The 25,077-nt window shown below is 44.1% G+C and overlaps 1 long non-coding RNA gene and 1 other non-coding gene across 6 annotated transcripts; both read right to left on the bottom strand.

Annotated features, from left to right (window-relative positions):
* Window positions 1–2,283: 2,283 nt before the first annotated feature.
* LOC117367734 lies at window positions 2,284–19,430 on the bottom strand. 5 transcript variants are annotated; one of them, XR_004540830.1, is made up of 7 exons: window positions 18,635–19,430; window positions 18,342–18,545; window positions 16,539–16,621; window positions 15,588–15,736; window positions 5,979–6,094; window positions 5,438–5,490; window positions 2,284–3,203 (listed from the first exon to the last, which is right to left on the bottom strand). It is a non-coding gene; the product is annotated as an uncharacterized LOC117367734 (long non-coding RNA). The 5 variants fall into 5 exon arrangements; XR_004540833.1 differs by having other exon boundaries at window positions 18,412–18,545; XR_004540831.1 differs by lacking the exon at window positions 18,342–18,545 and having other exon boundaries at window positions 18,624–19,430.
* On the bottom strand, window positions 5,307–5,380 carry LOC117368733. Its single transcript, XR_004540984.1, has one exon. It is a non-coding gene; the product is annotated as a small nucleolar RNA R38 (small nucleolar RNA).
* Window positions 19,431–25,077: the final 5,647 nt, after the last annotated feature.

Genomic DNA, 25,077 nt, shown 5'->3' with positions numbered 1-25,077 from the left:
CCGAAACGGCGTCTCCGGCGTTTTCCACTGCTCCAGAATAATATCCCGAATATCCTGATGCATAGGAAAAGAGCGGGAAACGGAACGGATCCCCCGTAACAGGGGGTCCCCCACACGCGGAGTCTCCGGCGGCGCGTCCTCAAAACGCAAAACCGAAGAAACCTGCTGAATAAGGTCAGGCAGCTCATCTTTCTGAAAAAAGGCGCACCACGGACGCCTCGTCACTGGAGAACGGGAAATCTGACAACCCGCCGCCAGCTTCCGTCCCCTCCAGAGAGTCCTGGAACTCCTCAGAAGGGTCCAGGTCCTCCTCCAGACCGACCCGTTCCTCCGACCACAAATTCTCATCCCACGACACCCGCGGACGCTTGGACAAGGGAGGCGGCGGAGGGGACGTCACGCCAGACGAAAGAGGCAAAGCCGCAGGGAGCGCGGAGGAAAACCCACCCCCCAAAACCCCCTGGGCGCAACCGGGACCCCCAGCCGCCTGAAAATAGGCTCTGCATAAAAAAAAGAAAAATTCAGGAGAAAACCCCCCCCGAGGGTCCCAAGGGACTCCCTGCCACAGCAGGGGACCCAGCAGAACCTTGCCCCTGCATAGTCAAAACAGGGGGAAGGTCACCTGAGGTGGAAGACAAAATGGAGGGGCCAGACAGAGAAGATGGCGGTTTTCCCGCCAAAAAAGCTCCCTCCATAGCCTGAAGCGGCTGAGAAACCTGAATAGTCTCAGCCGCTAAAGCAGGCAAGCCGGCATCAGCTGTCAAAAAATCAGCTGAGAGGGAATCCTTCGGGGAATCCCTCCGTGGGCGGTTGTGGAAGACCGGGCTTCCCCACTGCTCCAAGCCGACTCGCGAGGCACCATCGGCGGGGAGCTCTGGGCGCCTGCAGCCGCTGCCGACGGAGCTCCACCACCTCACCGACCCAAACCGCCGAGTTCAGGCCGGCCGCGAGTGCCTCGCGGCTGGACTAAAATTGTGGCCTACTCCCCCGGAGAAGGGCACAATTGCTCCATACGCGACCTAGCTATAAAAAAGTGCTGGTTACATGAAAAAATACAGTAAAATACAGTTTTCTTAAAGGGAAACAACCCTTCAGACCAGCACTACCTCAGGATTTTTTTTTTTTTTTTTACAGAACAGACTCCACAGGCTCTCGAAGCAATATGCCTTGCTTGACTTAGGGGGCAAGGCTTACTGCTGAGGCTCCTCTAAAAAAATGTGGGGAGGTGGAGGAAGTGGGGGGAGGGACCCCGCTCGTGACCCGCCGGGTTTAACACCCCCGAGGTCGGACGAACCCCCAACAGAGTCCGCCCAAGCTCCGTCCGGCTAAAAACAGGGACAATAAACCCCCTAAACAAATTCCAACAGCCCTACCAAGGGAGATGGGTACAGATCACTCAACACCTGCTGGAGACTGAAAGAAGACTGAGGGAAATAGAGAGGAGGGGCTAGGATATACTGTCCCAAAGTTTTGTTTTCAGTCTCCACCTGCTGGTCATGATTAGATATATACCCATTCGTAAAGTTAACCTCTACTGGTCTGGAGAGTGCTAAAGAAAGTGTACTTTATTGCATCAAAAATGAACACGACAAATGACCCTTTGGCTCTTGCCTACCTCAAGGTCTTTGCTTTAAATCCAATTATAATAAAATATCCAACAAAACACACGTGCTCCTCACTCCAGCATGAACGTCACACATTTTGTTAGATTTAAAGCAAAAGACCTCTGAGGCTGGATTTAAAGCAAAGACCTCTGAGGCAGGCAAGAGCCAAAGGGTCATTTGTCGTGTTCATTTTTGATGCAATGAAGTGCATTTTTTAACCCAGGTCTGGAGGCAGTTTCACCTTTGTGGGGGTCACTGTTTTTGGTTTCACCATATCTGTAGCAGAAGGTAGAATCAGTTGTCCCGCAATGGTATGGGTCTTTTTTACACTTAGCAACTCTATATGCAACCTTGTACGAGGCTAGCAGAGTATTATTTGGTATTGACAAATGCTGAGAAAATGTACCTCGCTGTCCTTTTAAATTTTCTGGTAAAGAAGCTGCGAGTTTTATTAATCTAGTGTGAATGATTTAGTTTGTAAATGACACTTAGTTTACTTGGAAGCATACAGTCTAGTGCCAAAATTTCATGTCTTTCTCCTCCATTAACATGAAGCCAAAGTCCAAATAACTTGTCATTTTATATTTTCTCTTTTTTGCACACTTGCTACTCGTTTGTGGTGAAAGCTCTTCATTTTGTGCTGTCGTATGCTTATTCAAATTCAATAAAATTTTGTCCATTTTTAGGGTTTGGAAACAAATTTTTATTTATCATTTCAAATAATTACATACACAATTGTACAGGAAATACTGAATACATCTCTTCAATTCATCAAAAGATGAATGAATATGAAACAAGAAAAATCTCTAACATAGTCCAACTATTGAGGGAGAAAAAGCTTCAAGAACCTCCTTGTGGGAATCAAGGATTTAACTAGAGGAAAAATTACTCGAGCATACATCATTCCTAACATTTCATGACTTATGTTGATCAGAACTTGACACACAAACAAGCTTGCTCAGCACTAATACGACTAAAATACTTACAGTAGTATTCTTTTAACAGTAAAGTTTTATAAATACAAGTATAAAAGCCAAGTTTGCTCCAACAATCCACTGATTACTTACATTCAAATAGGTCACTAACCATGTGCAAAGGCACTAGGCATGCACACTAGTCATACGTAGTCTATCCCTCATGGTGATTACATTCACATAACAGAAAAAACAAACAAACAAAAAAAAACCTTTTACTGGCCATAAACATCAAAACAGTAACTAACAAACATGAAGATTCAGTTGTTGTATTTTTATTTCAATATACTTTTTAAATTTAAGGTTTTAAAGATGTCTATATAAGACTAATCTGCAGCTCCCCTGCATGTCAGTCATAGCTTCCCAGGGAGCTGCAGCTCACAATTTAGGAACTGTGTTATTATTTAATGATACACTTAAAAGTTTTAAAAATGAATAAAGATTTCTTTTTTTTTTTTAAACAAAAAAACGAACCGCTGGGTTAGAAAAACACTTTTATTATGCAAAATGTATACTTCTATATGCAATAGAAGCATTATAATTTTCAGAACCTTTGCAGCAGAAATCTACCCCTTAGCTGTTGCAGAAGGGTTGCGATCATAACCACACAACAAAAAACTCAGACCTAAAGGAAAACACAAAAAAAATTCCATTAGTTTTTTTTGAAAGGGCACCCAAGATTCACTTAGCATTTTACAACGAAAGGAGATGTTACACAGTAACAGTCCGAGAGCTCAGGGACTGTTCCCTTGGAAGCACAGATCCAGGTTTTGTCTACAAAGAACTTCAGCGTAGGCCGAGTGGCCTCCTGGCAGTTTTCCATCAGACTTCCCCCCTCCAATTTCTCTCATAGACTGTCACAGCCTTACTCACTGTGGCATATTGGTGCTGGGAGCTGCAAAGGACTGAAATTGTAGCCACAGAATTTCTGTCTCAGACAAACCAGGACATTTGGATAGTTTGCTTCTTCAGACTGCCCTCAGTCCAACCAGCCAGACAAAGACCTCAACACCCACCAGAACTCATGTTTGAAGTTGGAGGTAGAACACCCAATCCTGGCGAAAAACTGCCATGGGGCCATTCAGCCTGTGCAAAGCTCTTTGTGGACAAAACCTGGAGCTGTGCTTCCAAGGGACTGTTACTGCAGGCTACCCCTTGGCTACAGACTACTGCCCTCAGAATCTGTGCTCTGCAGCCAGAGATGTCCCTAAATTAGGAGTATGTTCAGCACAAAAAAGCCTCTCAACTGGGAAAAAAAACCCAAAATTAAATTTAAAATGAACATGAGCAGAACAGACAAGTTCTTAGGATATTGTGTGTATAGAGTAAAACTGAGGGATTACAGGACAGCCCAGAGGGATGGGAGGCAAAACAGAAAAAATGTAAAACAAACAGACTTTCTACACAATCTCATGACCAGATACACACAATGCAAGTGTTCCAGAATGATGTGCCTATTGCACTAGAAATTCAGGAAATTTCAAGAAATGCAGCAAAAAACAATATCCAAGCAACAAGAATATTGTTCAGTTTGGCTATAATTAGATAGTGATTTAGATCCACTTCCAACCTGGCTCTCTCACCACTGAGTTCTAGTGACAGGAGCTGCAGGCAGCTACGGAACCCCGATCGTTGGATCACGTCACCCATTAGTGAGAATACCTGCCTGCTTGTCCTGGGATAATGACTATGCCTGCCTTGTGCTGCCATGCCTCTTTCCTTAGCAGTCCCAATAAAAGATGATTTAGGACATCTTGTGGATTAGGTTCTAAGTGATGTGCCATGTGAAAGGTCCCTAGTTCAACCCAGACGAAGGTAATTGGGAGCAAGAAAGTCAATATCAGCTGATTTATAGCCCATAGCCTAGTAATGCTGGAGCGGAAACAAAACTTGAGGGGGAGCTGCAAACAAAGGTTGTATGATGCCTGAATTCAAATCCTGGTTCTCCTGACAATGCAAAAACAAGACAGACGACAAAACAGAGTCCCAACCCCTAAAAAAGGTTCATAAGGTCTAAAGTCTGTCTAGATGACTGCTTATAGGGAAATGCAATTGCCTTGCCTCACTGTAATATCCACCTTGAATAGCTCACAACAAAATCTGATCATAAAATGCCAAATTCAGACAATTCATGCTTTCAGGTATTAGTGCAATGCCTCAGGAGGCCCTAATCAACTGGCACATTTCCCAATTTACTTACATTCATGAATGGTGGGTCTAATTTAAAGAGCTTATAAAACAAATTCTGAAATGCACATTTCATGATCTGAGAAACCAAAAATCTATTACACAAAAAAACATTGCTAGTGTTATTTTAAGCTTAATAATATAAAGAAAAAAGTCACACTAGCCAGACCAATGGTCCATCTAGCCCAGGGGTAGGCAATTTTGATTGAGAGCCACAGGTAGGTCAGGTTTTCAGGATAGCCACAATAAATGGATAGATTTGCATGCACTGCCTTCTTAAGAAGCAAATCCATCTCATACATATTCATTGTGGATGTCCTGAAAACCTGATCTGCCTGTGGCTTTTGAGGACCAGAATTGCCTACCCCTGATCTAGCCCACTATCCTGCCGCCACAGTGGCCAATCCAGGTCACAAGTACATGGCAGAAACCCAAATAGTAGCACTTAACACCTTGCTGCTTTTCACTAGCTATTCAATGTAAAAAGAAAAACCTATAAAAATTAATACATATTAAAAAGGAAAGAACTTATGGAGAGAGCTTAAGCCTCAGAAAAGACATTTTTCCCTCATAGCTGAATTTTCAGACAGGGATAACAGAACATCATTGGCTTAGCATGGAAATTGCCCACTGGCTTTTGGAGAGAGGAAGTGACAAAATCCAAGTACATACCTTTGACTTGGTACCCAAATACAGACATAGCAGCTGTTCGTCTTTAATATCCCCTATAGAAACAGGGGAAAAAACCTCCTCAGTACTACTTCCCTCTCAAACAGCTGTATAAAGGTGTTAGCTTTGCCCCCTTCAACCAATTTCCCCCCCAACAGTTTGTTGTAGCAGTTTGGAAAGTTTTTACCATCCTATGAAACAACTAAATTACCATGGCTGTATCAGAATAATGATCTTATACAATATATTTTACAAGCAAAGTTTAAGGCAAAAAGATACATACAACTGTAAACAAATCAGAATGTTCCTATCTAAAGAGCTGACAATCTAGGATTCAGAATAAGGTATATAAATTGTCTGTTCTACTTATCCATTCTAGCCCCACCCCCAAGTAAAATTTTTAGGCCATTAAACTTAATTATACACATCCAAAAAGTCACATCTAATAAAACTAAAATTGTGTTGTTGCTTTATAAGAGTACAATAGATGTAAATTCAATTTTAAGATTGACAAGTTGCTCAGTTCTGCCTCCTGCTGACATACCTGTGCCAAATCCGGAAGTAGCCTCTTGAAAAGCTCCTAGCTATCTGATGTCAGAGTATCGAACAGATTTCACTCACTAACAGAAGTCCGGGAAAAGACAAAAGCAGCACCATTGCCTAAAGAATTTGACCAAAAAAGAATTGTTCAAGCACTAATAAACAAATCATAGGCATTTTTCTCAGCTAGGTGAAAAGAGATCCTTTAAGTTTTTCCAATTATTTATCATCGCAAAGGATTTTACTAAGGTGTGCTAGCGTTTTTAGTGCACGCTAACCCTGCACTAAAAACTAATGCCAGCTCAATTGGGGCGTTAGCGTCTAGCGTGCGCAATGCAGCACGCGCTAAAACCGGTAGCACAGCTTAGTAAAAGGAGCCCAAAGTCACTGGTAAAACCACACAGGAGGATTCTAGGTAGTAGGGTGTTTCAATTTTGGAGATGTCAATTTTGAAAGTGGAGAATTAAAAGCACGAGTTAAAAAAAGATACAATTTCATATGGAAAAACAACTAGCTTTAAATTGTGTAATATGTTATTGGTGCCTCTCATTTACCCATGCTGACATTAACATATTAGTTTCCTAATTCACAGGTTTACAACATAGCATCATCATAGCAATAAACTAATATTGAAAATGTACAAAAGAAAACCAAGACTACAAGTTTGGACTCATTTACATCATTGGTGGGATCAGGCAGAGAACTACCAACTGTCAGTGATCTCATTAGATATAGGTTGTATTTGAGAGACATCAGTGATCAAGACAGATGAAAGTACACAATGATGTCTCCAACAACTAGATTACTTGGTCCAGTGGTACAAAGCAAATCCAAAATTCAGTGGTCCCGTTATAAACGGTCATGTTAGGATTAAAGCAGACTTGAAATCCATGTGGATATAAGCCAGCAAAGCTTCTGTGGGCAGAGCAAAACCGGAAGAAAAGAACAAATAGATTTATGCTCAACACATTGATGAACATATTTACCTAGAAGTGTGAAAAAGAATTGCACTGATGTGAGATGCAATTCTGCGTGTGTCAGCAGAGAAGATTCCTGTGATTGAGTTAGTTGAAGAGAAAGTGAGGTCCGACATGCAGACTGACCCATTCAGCTTCCCTGAGACTAGAGAGAAGACAAGAACTACAGAAGGAAAGCCAGGCAAAAAAGGAAGGAGGATGAAGAAAAGCAGAGAATGAAGAGTGAAAAAAGAACAGAAAAGCAAGAAATGGAGATATCTGCTTGCAGTGGTATAGGAAGATTCAGATAACATGACAGAAGAACCAATGGAGGAAGCTCCTGTTGCTCTAGAGCAGTGGTCTCAAACTTGCGGCCAGCCAGGTACTATTTTGAGGCCCTCGGTATGTATCAATCACAAAGGTAAAATAAAAGTTTCTTGATCTTATGTCTCTACCAATAAATGACAATATTATTAAGACTTAGCCAAAAGACAACAGATTGCTACTGCTGCAGGACTCATTCGGACACCGCTTAGGTCAGACATGTCAAACTCTGGCCAGCAGAGTACTAAAATTTGGCCCGCCAAACAATTCCTGCTGTCGCCAAGATTTGGCCCGCCGTTCCTTCCCTCCATCAGGTGCAGCGCAGCTCCGCCAATGTGAAAAGGAGCCACGTCAAAATCAGAGCCCTGTAGCAGCACGTTCCCTCTGCCGCGGTCCAGTACGTCAGAGGAGGGGCGGGACTGAGGCAAAGGGAACATGATCCGGTAGGGCTCCAATTTTCAATGCGGCTCCTTTCCACATTAGCGGAACTGCACTTCACCCGATAGCTGCGCCTGGAGATGGTTGTGTGCTGTTGGGCCCCTCTTTGGCCTGCACCTGGCTCTACACATTTACACCAACAGCTGGGCCGTGCAGATCCATGGTGGCGCCAAAGAGGCGGCTCGCGTAGCTCGGAGGCAGTGCTTCAGTTTCCTAGGGCAGGTCGGTGCCGCCCGCTTTATTGTAACAAACTGAAGGAAAAAGTTTTAAAATGTTGCCAGTAGATGGGAGGAGCCTGGAGAATGAGGCATAATAGGCTGCAGGAGTCCATGAAGCAGAGATGGAGGGGGAGGGGTGCCTATCTGCTCCAGTACTGTCTACTTGTCTGTCATTGTTCTCAGCCCTCTTCAAAGTGCTCACCCTACTTGTCATTGCATTCTCTGCTTCTTGGGCCCTCTACCTACTTGCTGTGCTGCCTCTTGCTGTTTTTATTAGATTCTCAGTGCCCTCTAGCTGTCCATCACTTCACTGTACTTCTCCTTTTAGTGCTCTCTGTATCTGCCTAGCACTGTCTTTCTCCTGCTTCTCAGTGTTCTATGATTGCATGTCACTACCTTCTACCCTCTTCTCAGGTCTGTTGCAAGTCAGGTAAACCGCTTTAGTTGTACCACAGAAAGGTGGTGCATCAAATGCTTGACCTTATATAAACATCAACGTATTGGTGTTACTAGGTCCTAAAAGAGGAAAAGTCTTTTATTTATTCTGTTTACATCACAGAGCCAGTGTGGTATTGGAGAGGTTGTAACCCTATACTTATACCAAGACTAAGGGGTCCTTTTATCAAGGTGCACATTTAGCGCACCTTAATAAAAGGACCCCTAAGTATCTTAATAAAAAATTCAGCCCATGACTTAGCCTATGTTTTCGATTTCGGCCCCTTATGTGATTGAGTTTGACATCCCTGGCTTAGGTGATTGTTGAGGTTAAGAGGGCTCAGATGAGAATCATTGAAAAATCAGATGTAGTTTGAGAGAACTGCACCAGAATGGCATCAGTTGCATTTTCTTTGATGGTTGTCATGATGATACCAGAGTCATGTTTAAGGCAGAGGAGAGTGGCAAAATGAATTCAGGTTTGGTAAAAGAGAAGTATACAGCCTGTATGAAGCTGGGAAGCTGATGTGTGGCATTTTGTTTCTGCAAAAGCAACTAAAGAGAAGACCTATGTAAAAATAATTGATGAGAGAAAAAGAGGAGCAGACAAAACTCTTCAAGCTACTGGAGGCAATTCCTGTAAAGTAAACATTGGTTGGGAGGGAGAAGTGATGCATTATGCTGAGAAGCTACAAAGAAAGCTGGAATAAACCATTTTGAGAAACATTTTAGCCAGGAAAATGTTATGTAATTGTGGGTAAATAAATATATTAAGGGCCAATAAGCATCATAACGCCATCTAAAGAACCAAACACTTTTTTTTTTTTTAAATGCAGGTGCCGTTCTTGTCCTGTGCCTACAGAGGCATATAGGGATGCCTACAGATGCCTTAGGCCGGTGTGGGCGTGGTTTGTGCTGGAAGTGTCCTTAGGCATCCATAAGTATCCCTGTGCACCTCCATAAATGCAAGTCCAGCACCTTAAATGTAGGTCTTTAAAATGCTGGCCTACATTTAAGGTGCCTATGTCAATAAGACGTGATTCTGTATACAACATCCCCCGGTACACAACATCCCCTGGTAATTGACACGCAGCAGGCGCCTGCTTTGCAGGCACTTGCCTTGGCAAGCTTTTCTTCCAGAATCGGGCCCTAATTTTATATGGATTTGCATCACTGTGAAACTCCACCAGTATTGTGTCTGGTTGATCTGCAACATATCTTTATCTGCACACCAGTAAACTACCATTCAGGCACTTGGTGACTGCTTTAGGTGGCAACAACAAATGGGCAGGTCTCATTGGGAAGATACTGGATTCTGCTACTGAACAAGTAACAAATCCTGATCCTTCTCAGCTCAGTGATGAAGTGATCAAAGACTTACGCACAGATCAAACCTACAGCTACAGAATTGTAACTACTTGTAGAACAGGTGTCTTGCCAAAGGGATCTGGCTCTGTTGGAAATAGGACTTGTCACATAGCAGATGGCTCATGAGAATATGGATTTCCAAGCATAATAGGAAAGGAAAATCTGAAAAACTTAATGATTGCAGAGTTCTGTATTGGAGTTTACATGGTAAACTGGTTCAATATAAAAATATTCAATCTGCTATTAAACAATGGTTATACCATAAATTATATGATCGACTATTCACTAATCACTATTCTTAAATAATATATTTAATGAAAAGTGGGAAAAGACTTCCAAGTGCTCAAAAAAACAAGGCTTGGAAATCTATCAATTAGAAAAAAATCCTTGCAGAATTTATCAATTCAAATTGTGCTGTATCCTACTCATCTAAAGGTTCAAATTGTGTAAAGTCACTTAACTTAATCCAGTTGATGTGCTCTTTCAAATAACTTGGTCCAGGCAAAATTTATTGTGCTCTATGGAGCAGAACAAGATTTAGGAGTAATCATCAGTGCAGACATGAAAACTGCCAATCAAGTGGAAAAGGCTTCATCTAAGGCAAGGCAGATATTGGGCTGTATCAATAGAAGTTTCGTCAGCCGAAAGCCTGAAGTCATAATGCTGTTGTACAGGGCCATGGTGAGACCTCATCTGGAGCACTGTATGCAATTCTGGAGGCCACATTACAGTAAAGATGTGCTCAGAATTGAATCGGTTGAGCGGACGGCCACCAGGATGATCTCGGGGCTCAAGGCTCTCTCGTACGAAGAGAGATTGAACAAATTGGAGCTCTACACTCTCGAGGAACGTAGGGAGAGGGGAGACATGATCAAAACATTTAAGTACCTCACGGGACGTGTCGAAGTGGAAGATGATATTTTCTTTCTCAAGGGACCTCGGCCACAAGAGGGCACCCGCTCAAACTCAGGGGCGGAAAATTTCATGGCGACACCAGAAAGTATTTCTTCACAGAGAGAGTGGTTGATCATTGGAACAAGCTTCCAGTGCAGGTGATCGAGGCAGACAGCGTGCCAGACTTTAAGAATAAATGGGATACCCATGTGGGATCTCTACGAGGGTCAAGATAAGGAAACTGGGTCATTAGGGCATAACAGGGGGTGGGTAAGCAGAGTGGGCAGACTTGATGGGCTGTAGCCCTTTTCTGCCGTCATCTTCTATGTTTCTCTTTTTCATTGAATCGCTTCTTCAACTAAGGGCTCCTTTTACTAAGCTACGCTAGCGGTTTTAGCACACGCTGCAATGCCCTCACACGCTAGACGCTAATGCCTCCATTGAGCTGGCGTTAGTTTTTCCACATAGCGCAGGGGCAGTGCACGCTAAAAATGCTAGTGCACCTTAGTAAAAGGAGCCCTAAGTGCCCATATCGATAAATTTTAATTGTTGTGTTCTGTTTGTGGAGAATTCTTCATTTTAACCTTATTGAAAATGCAACTCCGGTACTAGGTGCAGTGTTTTCGTAGAAACGGTCTTAAGAGAAGGTTGCCTCTTATATTTTCTATTATATGAATAGAAAGCTCAGTATTTAACGGTAAAGATGCCAGTGTGAAACCCAAGCAAGTTTTGCACTAGAATAAGGGTTCAATACATCTGTACTTTTGCGATTTCCTTCTCATCTGCCTCCCAACAATTTATCTCTTTCCTGGATAAAGGGTGTCTACAAGCCACCAGATGAGGGCTAAAACAAGTCAATGCTTAACTAGGGAATTTGATTTCTTTGGTCATGGCTCAAAGAATTGTTTTGATCTTCAAAAAGATAAATTCTAGAATGTTGCCTGAGTAAGACCTGGGCTTCACTATCTCTTATATTTTTAAGTTTAGTTATATTTAGTTTTCTTTGTTGATTTCTAGTTTATTTTGTTCCTTTCATGTACCTTATTCATAGTTTTACAGGGTTCTGCACTTTTTTCTTTTAATTTTCACTCGGGCGAGTCTGAAAACAGCAGCAGGCAGCAGAAGCAGCGGTGCGGACTTATGAGCACAGCTCCGCCCTCCCCCGATCCAGCAGGGGATAGCGGTGAGCACAAGGAGACACCGGGGCTGCACCAAAACCAGCGGCGGGGGACTTAAGAGCACAGCTCCGCCCCTCCCCGATCCAGCAGGGGCTAATCGGTTGAGCACGAAGAGATACCGGGGCCATACCGAAACCAGCGGCAGGCAGCAGAATCAGCAGTAGGGACTAAAGAGCACAGCTCCGCCCCTCCCCCGATCCAGCAGGGGATAACGATGAGCATAAGGAGATGCTGGGGCTGCACCGAAAAGAGCGGCAGGCAGCAGAAGCAGCGGCGGGAACTTAAGAGCACAGCTCCGCCAATCCCCCGATCCAGCAGGGGCTAACGGTTAAGCACGAGGAGATGCTGGGGCCGCACCGAAACCAGCGGCAGACAGCAGAATCAGCAGCAGGGACTTAATGAGCATAGCTCTGCTCCTCCCCCAATCCAGCAGGGGATAACGGTGAGCACAAAGATGCCGGGGCCACACCGAAACCAGCGGTAGGCAGCAGAAGCAGTGGCAGAGACTTAAAAGCACAGCTCAGCCCCTCCCCCGATCCAGCAGGGTTCTATACCATACTAGATATTGGATCTGAGAATGGTGGCAGTTGACCGTTTAATGCAGCTGATGCACCGAGATGATAGTGGCGGTTGTCTGGCTGTTGCAGAGGTCATCTGATCCAAATGACATTCCTACATTTTAGCATTGCATTGACTCTGATCTAAATGACTAGCCTGTATTTTGGCACTCATTACTACTTCCTGGGAAACCTCATGGCTGAAATATTGTGTGTTGGCTTGGCTGCATACGTCAGGGCTCAAGGAGCATACCAGCTTTCTCTCCTTGGCATATCGTCTTTATGAACTTCTAACATCAGAACCTATTGTCTGACTGGAATTTATTTATTTCATTTTTATTTATTGTTTTCTCAGGTACTTTAACTAGATTGTGAGCCTTCGGGACAGCTAGGGAAATCCAAAGTACCATTTTTATTTATTTTATTTTAATGTATTTTTAGTCTATCTTCATTGTAAACCGCTTTGAACCTCACGGTCTAGCGGTATATAAGAAATAAAATAATAATAAATAGCTGAAGTATAAAAGGACTAAGATCTACTACCATAAAACAGACTAATGGCTATGCATGCTGAAAAGAACAGGTAGGTTATCATTTATTAATAATTTATTTAGGGGGATGACAATGTCCACATAATTTACCACAAACTATAGTTGTACTAATCTGCATAAATTCCACAACACAGATAAACACCCCCCCCCTCTTTCTGCTTGTAATATCCGAGCTATTGGTCCTAATTCTAACAGACTGCTTCCAGCAAAGAACGTCATTTGCCTCAATAAGAAGCAGAAGGGAAATATCACCCAGACAACTTTCAAAACAGAAGGACCAACTACTATCTGTGAGAAAGAGGAGTGAGCAGTAGTGGCTCGTGGCCAGTAGGGGGTGATGTCTAAGGGACAGTAATGGAATGGATGTCAGGACATGATAGTGCAGTATTTTTGTAGAGTTTTTCTACAAAAGGGCCTGTTTTTCGTATGATTCTGGGTAACTCTAGTTAGATACAAGCATGTGTCAGTTAAGGCCACACCCAAATAGAAGTGTACGAAAAACTGGTGAATAAAAATCTGATTATGGATGTAGCCAAGGCCAGAAAAACACACTACAGATTAATATTAAGGAAAGGCATAATAATATTCTTTTTATGTACTTTGCTATTAGGCTAGATCATGGAGGAAATCAGGATATACATGCACTCCATTTTGTTCTGTCTTTCTGTGTCTTGAACTCCATTTTGTGTCAGTGACTTTCTGACTCTGTCTTTGTTCAGGTTTCCCGCTCCTAGCATCGTGGTTCTAATTGATACCAGATGTGCCTTAGGCTGGCTAGGAAGAACATATTAGATTACGTATCCCAAACTAAGATATAACAGGCATTAAATATGAATGACCGAGCTATGAATGTATGGGGCCCCCAAGTATGAATGATATGAAAGCATTTATATTAAAAATGCAATGGTTTATAAAAAAAAGAAATTTAAAGGAAGCCTGAGCACAACATCTGGAAATAATTAGTCAGAGACTGCTGTTCTAACATAGGAAGGCTTCTGTGTGAAGATCAATGAAATTTGAAGCTGTCAGCTCAGGGGGAGGGGGAGACAACCCCTTCTTTCCTCTAAGGCTGACCAAATTTCAGTACTGTTTGTAGGTGTAACATGAAACTTAGTTGTTCAAAGCAGGCTTAGAACATTTCAGCATCTTGCCCGACAGACAAATTGTCTGAAATAAGTTTTAAGAATGACAAAAAGAATATTGAATATGTAATAAAATGTTAATGTATATTCAGAAATGAATGTAAACACAACAAATGTAATTTCTGAAATTTTTAAACGTAGAGGAATTTTCTTTGTCTAACTTTTAAGACCACCTCTGTTAGTTTTGATTGACCCACACAGCCAATGATGTCACACTGGGCCAAAGGTATATAATGGGGAGTTTTGAGCTGAGTTTGTTATCAGAAGGCCAGCATTTTGGCAACTATAACGACCTCCCACTAGCACAACTGTTAACGCAACTATGCTTTATTCTTTTGAGTTTCATGATTGAAAAATAAAAACAAATACATAATTATTATATTTTGGTAAAACCTTGCGTTAGCATCATTTTCCATGTTTTTTTTTTGTTATTTTTCACACCTTGAGTGAAAGCTAGCAGCTTAATTGGCAACTGCAGCTTTACGAGTGCGCAGGCGTCCAATGCCCATGCTCAGGAGCAGCTGCAATAAACCAATCAATACCTACCTTCCACTATGCCTATGCAGTTGCTCTCCTTCAAAAAAATGTTTTCTTTGCAACCAGACAAAGTTTAATGGACTCAGAAAGGATCAAATTAAGACTGGAAGGGATGAGTACCCAAGTCCGAGATAAAGTAGAGAAATTGACAAGGAGTAGAAGAGTAGCCTAGTGGTTAGAACAGAAAGCAGACTACAAAGAAGCCAAGATTTGAATCGCACTATAGCTCTTTGTGTCCTTTCAATTCACTTACCGTAACCCTTCAATGTCAAGTAAAAACATACTGTAAGCGGGGGGGGGGGGGGGGGGGTGCAGACAGGAAGGAAATACCTAAATGTTACTCACCTTGAGCTACTATCGAGAAACAAAAAACACAAGTTAAAAAGCCAAATAAAATGCAAAACAGCTATAGGAGAGAAGCAGAATGAGATACAAGTATTCTGGATAACTATAGGAAATATATACCATAACATAAAAACACATTAATGCAGAACTACTAGATCTACTTTGTGGGATGTGAACACAATCAATGCATAGGGGAGAAGTAGCAAGTCATCCTCACAATACCATTTTCAGAATCTGCATACCTACCTATCGCTGGGAAAATCTGATGGGGATAGCATATACAGAAATTACCAAGGAATGCATGCAAGGCCATTTTATAAAGCTGCTTTTTACTTTTGGAAAGTTAACAAAAAGATCATGTATAACATTTTGAGTATAATTCTCCAGTGTGTACCTGGTATTCTTTTTTTCAGCATCTAAATTAGAACAGATTTCCTTTGTTCAAGAATGGTTGTCTGTTTAAAAGGAGTTATGAATGGAAGCCTCAGAAAAAGTGTTTTTCTTCTCACAGCTGAATTCTCACAGCTGAATTCTCAGACAGAAGGATAAACATCATTGGCTTAAGGGCAAAATTAAGTACAAGCCACATACGTGCTGCATGTTAAGCAAATGAAGATTCACACTGCCCATTATGCAAACATGCATGGATGTTAACACCATCTGTTCTTACCTTCTTTTCTTATTGTTGAGTTGTAACTAGGTTTAATCAAGCATTTAGCAAAAAATCACATGAAGGTAATAGAACCAGCTGTTCTTTCCTGCTGACTCCCACCCTTTGTTTCTTGAATTGAAGGCAGCGATACAGAAGTACCTTGGAATCTGAAAGCAAAAAGTATTACATTGCACAAAGTCTTGGCTTTCCTCATTCATTTGGTAAGGAAGAGGTTCAGTGAAAGGTACATTCTACAGGTTAGTAGGTCTTGGATTCAGACAGGGGGATAACTATCATCTCTAGCCCAGTCCTATCCAAATGGCTAAACTCAGACTAACAGGTAAGTCACTAAATAACGAACTGAAAAGGTTATTTCAGTTTCCTTCTTCATAAACCAACAGCAACTACAAAATACAGTGGTACCTCAGAATCCGAAAGCCCCAGAACTCGAACACCTTGGAATCCGAACTGGTTTTTTTTCTTAATTTTTGCCTCAGTATACAAACTCTGCTTTGGAATCCGAATTGCAAGCAGTGCTCAGCCCAAAGCTTTCCTCCCAGGCAGAAACAGGGGAAGCTTTGGGCTGAGCACCACTTGCAGTTGCCGATCTTGCTGCCTGTGCCAGTGGGGATCCCAATTTTGCAGCCTGTGCCAGTGGGGGTCCCAATTTTGCTGCCTGTGCCGGTCTTGTGTGGCCAAGGAACAGATTAATCCAGTTCCTATTATTTTCAATGGGAAAAATTGTCTTGGAACTCGAACGTTTTGGAACTGGAACAGAGCTCTGGAACAGATTAAGTTTGGAATTGGATTCCAAGGTACCACTGTACACATTTCCCCTCCCCCCCCCCCAAAAAAAAATAATAATACTGTAATTTTTTCCAGAGTCAATTTCTACCTTAAAACATCCATATTCTTTGACAGCATAGCTAGCTAGATATACTATGGACTTACGCTTAAACTTTCACTCACCTCAAGTCATGTCTCAGTGAAAATTGACCAAAGTTGATAGCTGAGCAGCAGGCATCCATACAATCTGCTGTTGCTGCCATTCTCTAGAACAAACAAACAAACCATTTTCAAAGGACAAGAATGCTCTAGAACAGCGACTCATTTTTCTAGCAGGGACCACAATGCCAAACACACTTGTTTAAGAGCCAAGATCCTTGCTGGAACTTTGCATACTGAGTGGTACAGCTGACCAGAGGTTTCCTTTGATATGGCTTGAGTTGTGGTTCAGAGTAAATTTGTACAGGTATAACTATAATTAAAAATCTATCCCCTCACATTTTCTTTCCCTCAGCTCACCAAATTCAATATATTCTCCATCCCTGCACACATGCATTCCTTTTTAAATAAATATTTTTGAATTTCAATAAATACAGCAAAAGCATAATATCCGAGCAACAAGAATATCATACAGCTTGGCTATAATTAAATAGTGCTGTAACTTCACATATTTAATTCGCTAACAATAAAACTAACTCCAAAGCCTCCTTTCTCAATTCCCCTTGTGTCAGACTTCATTGTTCTGACTCCACTTCCAACCTGGCTCTCTCTCCACTGAGGCCCAGATTCTCAAAAATTTAAAGCAGTCGCTAAACTGGTTTCCATGCATTTTAGTGGCGGATTATCTCAGTCTTTAGTGAGTTTTCTAGCAGTCTCTGATACTGCCATGCAAACGGGCTCTTCAACATTGAAATGAGCACTCTGGTGGATTCTTAAAAATCACCAAGCCATTCTCCAAGAGTGGCATCTGTTTAGGTGAAAAAAATCACAATCAGCAACTGGTCTGGGGGTGCTGGTAGTGATAGTACTGTTAAAAGTGCATCTTGTGGCATGTGTTCTGACTGTGCAGTGGGAGAGTATTAGATGGGCGGGAGAGATTGGGCCTCTCTCGTCGCCAACCAACACCCCCCCCCCCAACAGCGGGAGAGGCCCAATCTCTCCCGCCCAACAGCCCCTCCCTGCCCGCAGTGGGAGAGGCCCAATCTCTCCCGCCCAACTGACACGCCCCCCCCTCCCTGCAGTGGGAAAAAGGCCACATCTCTCCCGCCCATCCGACACTCCCCCCATCCCCGCAGCGTTGGTAGTAACTTAGGTAGTTATTTATTTGTTTATTCAATTTTCTATATCATTAATTTATAAAAAAAAATTATATTATGTAATTATCAGATTTTAGGGCTTTAGTCATTGGTTCTTACTTTCTAATTTCCTTCTGCTTTTATTGTATTTCAAATGTATTTTAAATTGTGTAAACCGCATAGAACTTCACGGTTTTGCAGTATATAAATAAACTGCTATTATCTCTCCAACCCAACTAATACTCCCCCCTCTCCGGGAGAGATGCCCAATCTCTCCCACCCATTGACAGTCGTCCCCCTTCCCTGGGAGAGATGCCCAATCTCTCCAGCAAAACTGACAACCCCTCTCTGTAGCAGGAGAGATGCCCAATTTCTTCAGCAACCCCCCCCCCCCCCCAGTGATATCCAACCTCTCCTACCCAACTGACCTCCCCTGCAGCGGGAGAGATGCCCAATCTCTCCTGCCCAACCGACCTCCCCTCCCACAAGAGAGATGCCCAATGTCTCTTGCCAACCAACACCCCCTCCCAACTTCCTTCAGCAGTGGGGCCCATACCCTTCTGCTGCCACGCAACCCCCCTGCTGGTGCCTCAGACGACACCCTTTTCAGATGGCTGGCTGTAGAAATGCCTACTCTCTCTGGTCAGCCTCTTCAAAATGGCGGTCCTACCACTCCCCACTGGACCCTCACCTTTCCCCACCCTGCGAAATCTCCCTAAATCATTGCCATCTCTGATCAACCAGGCATGCAGACAGGCAACCTTGGGCGGCATTAGGAGCCTCTTCTCTGGCGCGCCTTCCGATTTCTGCTACAACTTCCTGTTTCCACCAAGCATCACGCAGTAGATCGGAAACAGCAACAAATAAAAAGAGGGGAAAAAGGCCATATGGAGAACTAGGGAAAGGAAAACGTCAGTATTAAAATCCAAACTAAAAGTTCACCTTTTCAAGGTAGTTTCCAACTCTCACGCACCGTAAAATTACCTTTATCCATCCTATCATCGTCTCTGCAAGCGACATCCCAACCCCCCATATGCCTGTCCAAATGAAGGCATATGCGCTTCCGAGCAGGGGCCGTCTAAAATATGCAGTGCTGTATGCGCGCCTTCCAGCGCTATAGAAAGGAGAAACGGTAGATAGATGCCGGGAGAGGGGAGTCGCACGTCATACAGCATAACGATTTTTTTGCTTGTGCTCAAAAAAGTTCACACCGTTTTAACATATACTTTTTTTTTTTTTAATGAGCTAGACATGAGTGCAGCGAATCCCCTCTCCCGCCCTCTTGATTCGAGCGCCTCACTCGCGCGCCACAGAAGCTCCGAGCCAACCCTGGACGCGCGATCTCCGCCGCAACCTCAACCCGACCCAAAAGCAGAGCCTCCGAAGCCCTGGCGAGGTGAACCAACGTCCTCTTTAATTGGAGGCTGCACTATATTAACCCCTGACAAACCGCGCTTCTCGGATGGTTTTGGGTTTGTTTGGTTTTTTTTTAGTAATGACCGGGGCATTCATATTTTGTCGTATAGGGCCCTTGATCTGCCTCGCGAAAGGCAACCGAGCTAGTAACTAAATAAACTAGCCTTGCTCTCTCCCTACTCACCCGCCGCGAATGTCTTACGCTGTACATAACTGGCCGAGAAAACCGCAAGGCCTACTCGAAACGAACGCTCAAAGCTCTAGAGACCGAGACTAAGGAACGTCCACGCGCTAGGACAAAATGGCGCCAGGCTAGAGAACACGCCTCCTGCCCCTCCTATTTTCCCATACTGCCCCTGGTCCATTTAACCGCCACGGACTGAAAAAATCAGAGGCTAGGTTCACTGAACTTTATTGTCATGTCAATTTGACAAAGGTCAGACAAAACCCATCCTCAAAAGTAAAGCTTATTGCCGCTTAAACAGATTGAAGGCCGAAAAGTCAGAGTTTTAAAAACGGGGGTACAGGGTACAAATATTTAAATTCTTTAAAATGGTATTTGCTTTTCTGTGGAGCCTCTAAATCAGTTTGGAAAATCTGGTAACCCTACTTTTTCTACCACCATTACTTCTTCGACTACTCCTGGGGAGGAGACTGAAGCTGAGGACAAGGAAGATAGCCTTCTCAGAGATCCTGCCAGTACCGAGGGCGGATGCAAGGAGGCAGACCGAGCTGCAAGCAATAAACGGTTGGCTGAGGAGATGGTGCGAAGAGGAGGGTTTCCACTTTGTACGGAACTGGACAACCTTCCTGGGGAAAAACAAGCTTTACAGGAGGGACGGACTGCACCTGAGCATGGCTGGGACGAGGATGCTGGCACGCAACATCCAGACCGGCATAGACATGGCTTTAAACTGAGGACAAGGGGAAAGCCAATAGTCGATCTGACATCGACACATTGGACTACAATATCAAACAAGGATGCTGAACCGGGAAAAGGCGGTAGAGGGCTCGAGACTGAGTGGACATTTTTTGAAAAAAAAAACCATAGACGCAATGCAGGGCCCCAAGTAACTAATGAAGCTAAATAGCGGGAAAAGGAGGAAGCAGCCAGAGCCAGAGGGACATCCAAAAATGGGGATGCAGGTAGAGGATGAGATAGGCACACCACAGGAGGGGGATGAGGACGAAACAGACACACCACAGGAGGAGGATGAACGGAGCGAGGCTCGGGGACTAGCAGCCCATGAAGGGGTCGGCAGGAGCACCAAACCACGAGGAAAACCAACAGAGAAGGTAAACAGCCGGGACTTAATTTGCCTATACACAAATGCTAGGAGCCTAAGAACCAAAATGGGAGAGCTAGAATTTATAGCCAGTAAGGAGGACCTAGACATAATTGGAGTCACAGAAACATGATGGTCCGAAGACAACAAATGGGATGTGGTCCTACCAGGGTACAAACTCTATAGGAGGGACAGGACACACAAGAAGGGTGGAGGAATAGCGCTATATATAAAGGACTCCATCCCTTCAACCAGGATGGAAACAACAGTAAGGGTGGACGGCTTGGAATCACTATGGATTAAGCTGACAGGAGGAAATGGAGCAGACATAAAATTGGGACTGTACTATTGCCCACCAGGACAACCGGAAGCAAACGACCAGGACCTGGAGGCTGAACTGAGGCAGGTATGCAAAAGCGGAAATGTGGTGGTAATGGGGGATTTCAACTACCCTGGAATAGACTGGAGCATTGGACACTCAAATTGCACGAGAGAAACAAAATTCCTGGAGGCGGTGAGGGACTGTTTCATGGAACAGCTGGTCACGGAACCAACACGAGGAGATGCCACTCTTGACCTAATCCTCAACGGGCTAGGGGGACCCGCAAAGGAGGTGGTAGTACTAGCGCCACTAGGAAACAGCGATCACAACATGATCCAATGCAAGCTAAAAATAGGAACATCAAAGGTGAAAAGAACCACAACGACAGCACTCAATTTCAGAAAAGGAAATTACGAGGCCATGAGGAAAATGGTGGGAAAGAAACTCAGCAACAGCTCAGGGAAGATGGAGACCGTAAAGGAAGCCTGGGCCCTACTCAAGAGCACGGTGCACGAAGCACATAACCTGTACGTCCCCAGGTTTAGGAAAGGGTGCAAAAAGAATTGAACAAAAAACCCGGCGTGGATAACAAATGCAGTGAAAAAGGCGATAAGGGACAAGAAAACATCTTTCAGAAAATGGAAAAAGGACCCAACAAAGGACAACCAGAAGGAGCACAAAAGGCAACAAAAAGACTGTCACCGAGTAGTTAGAAAAGCAAAAAGAGAATATGAGGAGAGACTGGCAGGGGAAGCAAGAAATTTTAAACCATTCTTCAGGTATGTGAAGGGGAAACAACCAGCCAGGGAGGAAGTGGGACCATTGGACGATGGAGACAGGAAGGGAGTGGTAAAGGAGGAAAAAGAGATAACTGACAGTTTAAACAAGTTCTTCTCGTCAGTCTTCATGAGAGAGAACACATTCAATATCCCAGAACCCGACGAAATCATAAACGGAGACCATGATGAAAAGCTGGTCCAACTAGAGTAAGCCGAGAGGATGTCCTCCGACAGGTAGACAGACTGAAGAGCGACAAATCACCTGGTCCAGACAGCATCCACCCAAGGGTACTAAAAGAACTGAGAAACGAAATAGCGGAAACACTTCGCCAAATATGTAACCTATCCTTAAAAACTGGGGAGATCCCAGAGGACTGGAAAATAGCAAACGTCACGCCCATCTTTAAGAAGGGATCAAGGGATGACCCGGGAAACTACAGGCCGGTGAGCTTGACCTCGGTCCCGGGAAAGATGATGGAAGCACTGGTTAAGGACATAATCTGCGAACACATAGAAAACAATGGACAACTGAAGGCGAGCCAGCCCGGCTTCTGCAAGGGAAGGTCGTGCCTCACAAACCTACTGTACTTCTTTGAGGGAATAAACAGCCAGATGGATAAAGGGGAATCCATAGACATTTACCTTGACTTCCAAAAACCCTTTGACAAGGTACCTCATGAACGACTACTCAAGAAGCTGTGGAACCATGGGGTGCAAGGGGATGTTCACCGATGGATCAAACACTGGCTGGCAGGCAGGAAACAGAGGGTTGGAGTAAAGGGCCATTACTCAGACTGGCAATGGGTCACGAGCGGAGTTCCGCAGGGATCGGTGCTGGGACCGCTCCTGTTCAATATATTTATTAACGACCTGGAGACGGGGACGAAATGTGAGGTTATTAAATTTGCTGATGACACCAAACTCTGCGGCAGGGTTAGAACCACGGAAGACTGCGAAGACCTACAAAGGGACCTAATGAGACTGGAAGAGTGGGCAAAAAAGTGGCAAATGAGTTTTAACATAGAGAAATGCAAGGTCATGCATGTAGGGAAAAAGAACCCAATGTTCAGCTACAAAATGGGGGGATCATTGCTAGGGGTGAGAAACCTTGAAAGAGACCTGGGGGTGATGGTGGACACAACATTGAAAGCATCGGCACAGTGTGCGATAGCCTCAAAGAAAGCAAACAGAATGTTGGGTATCATTAAAAAGGGTATCGCAACCAGGACGAAGGAAGTCATCATACCGCTGTATCGTGCAATGGTGCGCCCGCACCTGGAGTACTGTGTCCAGTAATGGTCGCCATACCTCAAGAAGGACATGGCAGTACTTGAGGGGGTCCAGAGAAGAGCGACTAAACTGATAAAAGGTATGGAAAACTTTTCATACGCTGACAGGTTGAAAATGCTGGGGCTGTTCTCCCTAGAGAAGAGGAGACTTAGAGGAGACATGATAGAAACCTTCAAAATTCTGAAGGGCATAGAGAAGGTAGACAGTGACAGATTCTTCAAACTGTGGGGAAACCACAAGTATTAGGGGTCACTCGGAGAAATTGAAAGGGACAGGTTTAGAACAAACGCTAGGAAGTTCTTTTTTACCCAGAGGGTGTTGGACACATGGAACGCGCTTCCAGAGGTTGTGATAGGCCAGAGCACAGTACAGGGGTTCAAGGAAGGTTTAGATAGGTTCCTAAAGGATAAGGGGATTGAGGGGTACAGATAGAAGCAGAGGTAGGTTATAGAAATGGTCAGGAACCACTTCACAGGTCATAGACCTGTTGGGCTGCCCTGGGAGCGGACCGCTGGGCGCGATGGACCTCTGGTCTGACTCAGTGGAGGCAACTTCTTATGTTCTTATGTACATCTACTCTCATTGTTTGCGAGAAAAATCAACAGTACCGGGCTGTATAGTGAATGTAAATGTTACCGTATTTGCCGGCGTATAAGACGACTTTTCAGTACCTTAAAATCCTCCCCAAAGTCGGGGGTTGTCTTATACGCCGGGTACTGTTTACATGCCCTTACTTTACATTAGAGAGCTGGATCCCGTGGGGACGCCCCCTAGGGTCGCGGGGATCCCATGGGGACGCCTCCGAGGGTCGCGGGGCTCCTGCGGGGCTGGATGTACTCAGTCTTCTGGATGTACGCGGCTCTTCTTCTCCCTACCTTCTCTGCTTGCAGCACAGAGCCGAACGGAAGTCTTCCCGACGTCAGCGCTGACGTCGGAGGGGAGGGAGGGCTTAAACAAAGCTTAAACAAAGCCCTCCCTCCCTTCGACGTCAGCGCTGACGTCGGGAAGACTTCCGTTCGGCTCTGTGCTGCAGGCAGGGCAGATAAGGAGAAGGAGAGTAGCCTCGTGGTTCGAGTGGCTACCAAGGGAGAGGGGCAGCCCGCCCCGCCCCGGTTGCAGCACAGCCGGCCAGGTTCCCTTACTTTTGTGGCACTTCCCCGACCGACCGATAACAGCCCGGGTCCGACAATCCTCCCTGCCCTGTAGCCGCGAATCTAAATTACCTTCTTACAGCAGCTGTAAGAAGGTAATTTAGATTCGCGGTTAAGGGCAGGGAGGTTTGTCGGACCGGGGCTGTTGTCGGTCGGTCGGGGAAGTGCCACAAAAGTAAGGGGACCTGGCCGGCTGTGCTGCACCCGGGGCGGTAGAGAAGGTGTGCAGAAGAAGGGGTAGTCTTATACGGCGAGTATATAACAAACTCTATATTTTAACTGTAAAAGTTGGGGGGTCGTCTTATACGCCCAGTCGTCTTATACGCCGGCAAATACGGTACTTTTTATCTGACCCTCATAGATCCTCTAAAACCCATCCATGAACCCTAGGTTAAGAAAAATGATACAGATAGACTGCAGGTAATATCGATGGATTCCCTGGGCTGCAACATATGAAACAAGATGACAGATAAAAGCCAAATGGCCCATTCACAGTTTTCACTATCTCCTCCTCTTCCTAAGAGATCCCACATGCCTGTCCCACGCTTTCTTGAATTCAGACAGTCTTTGTCTCAACCACCTTTACCTGGAGACTATTCCAAGCATTTACCACCCTTAATGTAAAATAAAGTATTTCCATAGATTATTTCTGAGCCTATCTATCACCTCTTAACTTCATTCTATACCCTCTCATTCTGGAGCTTCCTTTCAAATGAAAGAGACTTGCCTCATGCACATTTATGCCACAAAGGTATTTAAACGTATCTATCATATCTCCTCTTTCCCGCCTGTCCTCCAGCAGGGGTGAACAATCACAATTTTCGAGGGCCACAACCCAGTTGGGTTTTCAAGATTTCCTTAATGAATATGCACAAGATTCATTTGCATGGACTGCTTCCATTGTATGCAAATCAATCTCACGCATTTTCATTGTGGAAATCTTGAAAACCTGACTGGGTTGTGGCCCTCAAGAAACATGATTACCCACCCATGCTCCAAAGTATACATATTAAGATCTTTAAGTTTGTCTCCATATGGCTAATGATGAAGACTACTGACCATTTTATTAGCTTTCCTCTGGACAAACTCCATCCTGTTTATATCTTTTTGAAGGTACAGTCTCCAGAATTGTACATAATTGTACAATATTCTAAATGAGTTCCCACCAGAGTCTTATACAGGG

This window comes from Geotrypetes seraphini, chromosome 10, assembly GCF_902459505.1.
Source record: "Geotrypetes seraphini chromosome 10, aGeoSer1.1, whole genome shotgun sequence".
In the NCBI taxonomy this organism is placed as follows: Eukaryota; Metazoa; Chordata; class Amphibia; order Gymnophiona; family Dermophiidae; genus Geotrypetes; species Geotrypetes seraphini.
Note: the sequence above shows the minus strand (reverse complement) of the source record. Positions and strands in the feature narration are given on the sequence as shown.